Source organism: Crotalus tigris, unplaced genomic scaffold (genome assembly GCF_016545835.1).
Source record: "Crotalus tigris isolate CLP2741 ecotype Arizona unplaced genomic scaffold, ASM1654583v1 scf7180000017801.1383879, whole genome shotgun sequence".
NCBI classification, from domain to species: domain Eukaryota; kingdom Metazoa; phylum Chordata; class Lepidosauria; order Squamata; family Viperidae; genus Crotalus; species Crotalus tigris.
The window spans coordinates 1,355,799-1,359,966 of NW_024096646.1; positions in this window are offsets into that span (position 1 = coordinate 1,355,799).

A 4,168-nucleotide genomic window follows, 5' to 3' on the forward strand; every position below is an offset into this window, starting at 1 on the left:
CATTTTGCAGGCAGAGAGCTAAGCAAGAAAAGAATTGCTACATTTGTGGAGCAAACAACCATCTGAAAAGGAACTGTTTGCAATGGAACAATTTGCAGCAAAGGACATTTGTGCAAGGAAAAAGGACTGATTTGCAAAAGGAACATTTTGGTGTTGCAAAAGTTTGCTATAGCAACAACAGAAACAAGTGGCTAATAGATAGTGGGGCAAGTCAAACAATTGTTAATGACTCTGAATTATTTTGCAGGTTTGTTCCAGTAGCACAAGAAGATGTGGCTTTGGCAAATGGCCAGAAACCAAAAGTCATCGGAAGAGGCGATGTAAAAATTCCATATTTGGAATCAAAGTTTACCAATGTGCTTTGTGTACCTCAGATGGAACATAATTTGTTAAGTGTGTCTAATTTAGACAAACAAGGTTTTGAGATCATTTTTGTAAATGGGAAGTGTCTCATCAAAAGGAATGGGAATATTTGTGCAGAAGGCGTAAAGGAAGATAATCTATATGTATTGCAGTGACAAAAGGTTCAATGTTCCCATATATTTAAGAATGTTGTAGAGCATGATTCATGTGTTCATCTTCTACATAGAAGACTTGGCCATGCAAGCTCTAAAGTTTTGCAGCAAATGCAAGATTTTGCAAAAGGGCTAAATTTGAAGGGATGCAAAACATATTTGGACTGTGCAGTATGCAAAGCATCGAAGTCAAAGGCATTCCCAGTTAGTAAATATAGCACAAGACAAACAAAAAGAGTTCTAGAGCTGGTCCATGCAAGCCAGCTTGGGAGGAGCAAAATATGCACTCGTAATTGTTGATGATTATAGGAGGTATAGTTTTTGCTACTTGCTTAGACGTAAGACAGAGGTGCTACAACAATTCAAACAGTGGGTAAGTTTTGTAGAGAGAAGGTACAGACAACAAGTGTGTCAGTTGCAAACTGACAGAGGTACTGAATTTATGTCAACTAAATTCCAACAATGGTTGGGGCAGTTGGGGATAAGACACAGATGTACAAATCCTTACACAGCAGCAGAGAACGGTGTAGCTGAATGAAGGAATGGTGTTTTGCAAACAATGAAAGATTCATTATTAGAAGATTCTGGTATGAGCAGGTCATATTGGGGAGAAGCCATATTGACTGCCAATTATATAGTTAACAGACTGTGGAGTTCCTCCATTAATAATACTCCATATGCCATTCTATATGGGAGAAAGCCATCACTGGCACATTTGAGAATTTTTGGATGTACTGCATGGGTACATATTCCGAAAGCAATCAGAAGAAAGGGACAGCAAAAGGCAAGAAAGCTCAGGTTTCTGGGCTATGAGCCAGGGTCAAAAGGATATCGCTTTAGTGATGGAAGTAAAAGAATTATAATTTCAAGGTCTGCTAATTTTGCAGAACAAAATTGGGACAGAATTAATGCAAATTCTGGGTATGTCTCACTTAATGACAGTGATCTATTTAATGACAATAACTCATCTAATGATGGAAAAATCATTATAGAAGATGTCAGTGTTCAGGGACGAGAAGCTGAACAAGACATGAAACCAGATAGACTTGAGACACAGGAGCAGTTAATACCACGTAGGTCAGAGCGATGTAACAAAGGAATTCCACCTGACAGGTATTCTGCCAGCAAGGTAAAGGTTTGCAATGTGTGGTATGAGCCAAGAAGTTATAAAGAAGTGCTGGCATTACCAAAAGCTGAACAAGAAAGATGGAAAGAGACCATGGATAAAGAGATGAAATCCATGGGAGACCATGAAGTATTTAAATCAGTGACTTTGCCACAGGGAACCAAAGTTGTGGGTTGTAAGTGGGTATATAAGAAAAAGGTATTGCCAAATAATGATGTACAGTTGTTGCAAGATTTAAATATTAATGTAAAAGAATCTGTAAAGGTATTTGAAGACAATGCTGCCTGTATAAAAATGGCAACTGGTGACAGGGTGAAGAACAGAAGTAAACATGTAGACATTAAGTATTGTAATGTCAGGGAAGCTGTAAAAGGAAAATTGATTAGTTTACATCATTGTTCTTCTGAAGATAATTTGGCAGACATGATGACTAAACCATTGGGTAGTGTTCACTATGGAGAATGTGTTAAATCAATAGGTCTGATGTCTCTTCCTGTCATGAAGGGAGGAGTGTTGGAATATTCATGAGCAGGAAGAATCATGTGGTAACTCAGTCAGCCAATGTGAAGAAAGTGCTACTGAGTCTGTGCAAAAAGGGTATTGAGTTAGAAGCTGAATTTTCAGTGTCAGGTTTGTCTCTGTATCTCTCTGTAAGAAGTCTTCAATTGAGCTATGTTGCTGTAAAGAAGAATGTATGGTATTGTAAATATTTTTATATGAATATAAAGAAGTTATTTTGAATCAGCTAAATGCAGTCAACTGTGAGAGCTTCTGATTTATTTTTTCACCAATAGAGAAATTAAAATTCTCTAACATGTATGCTTACTTCTGTCTAGCTTATATTATAAGCTAAATAAATAAATCCTTCCACTGCATAAATATTAGATCAGAGGGCTCAGAGGTCACTATTGTATCTAAGGATAAGAAAAATCTTAAATGAATGTGTGGTGTACTGATAAAGACTGCATTGGGGGGGGGGAGGTTCAAGTATACCCATAGATCTAGAACTTGATTGGGTGATTTGGGGCTAGTCATTCCAACTAATCTGTAGGGTTGTTGTTTTGAGAATAAAGCTGAGGGAGATCTCCATATAAGCTATTTTGATATCCTGGCTGAAAATGGGATGTGAATTTGACAAATCTGACAAAGCTATTGAGCAACTATTAGAGAAATCTAGAGAGTCAAACAATTAATAAAGGATTCCAGTGAATTAATAAATGTCAGAGCTTTGTTTTATTGGAAAAATCTGGACGTTTTCATTGTGCTAAGAGAATGCATATAAGCTTGTCATTTTTATCCCTAAGCCAAACATGGTTGCTTGAGCTTACTAGGAAAAAAATCCTTCAGTTTATCATTGTCATCAATGTGCAGCAATAACTGGAAGAAGCTTTATGACTGCAGGCTATTTCTCCTTTCAAAACTCTTATTGGGCTTTTTTCAGTGTTTTAACTTGACTCTTACATTTCCCTTAAAATTCTTGATGTCTTTTATGAGACTAAAGTATAATATTTCAAAATATATCCACTTTTAAGTCAGTGTTACAAATTGAAGGTACATGGATTCGATAAGGATACAAACCTTTTACTGAACTCATATTTTTGGCATGTGATGCTTGCTTCCATCATTTTGAAGAAAAAAAAGAAAAGATGACTACAGGAACTATAAAATTAACCCTTTTATGAAGGGAATTTCATATTTTCCAGTACAGTAATCACCTAAAATAATAAAAATGTTTTGTGACTCTTCCAATGAATAATGCTGCTGCTGATGACATCAACAGCAGCAATAATAATGGTGTCAGCATTTACCGTAACAACTGTGTGGCCTTTTGCACAGTACTCAAATCAAGATGTCAATTCCCATCACTCCAGTCAGAAGGCCTCCAATGATGGGATTGAATTTTTAGCATCTTGAGGCAAGACAGTGGGAGGAAAGCTGCTGCTGAAACCTTTTTTGGGGGGAGATCAACTAGCATTTGATGGCATGACAAATAGTGAGACTTCCTGCAAAAAGCAGCATACTTCACTTGCTTCCATGCAAATGAATGGAGATGCCTCCACACTGTCTATTATTCTATTGGATGTAATTCTCTTCTGCTAAGTTCCTTCTTGGCAACTTTAGGGTTCTTTTAATGAACATTTTCAAACAAGAAATTGTTTGAATGAATAGCCAACACTCCAGAAGACAGTCTTAAAATACAGGAAGATCTGGACAGAAATGAACACTGGGCACTCTCTAACAAAATGAAATTCAATGGTGAAAAAAGTAAGGTTCTACATTTAGGCAAGAAAAACCAAATGTACAGGTATAGTACAGGGGGTACCTTGCTCAATAGTAGTAACTGTGAGAGGGACCTCGGAGTCCTAGTGGACAATCACTTAAATATGAGCCAGCAGTGTGCTGCAGCTGCCAAAAAGGCCAACAGAGTGCTGGGCTGCATTAACAGAGGGATAGAATCAAGATCATGTGAAGTGTTAATACCACTTTACCATGCCTTGGTAAGGCTACACTTGGAATACTGCATCCA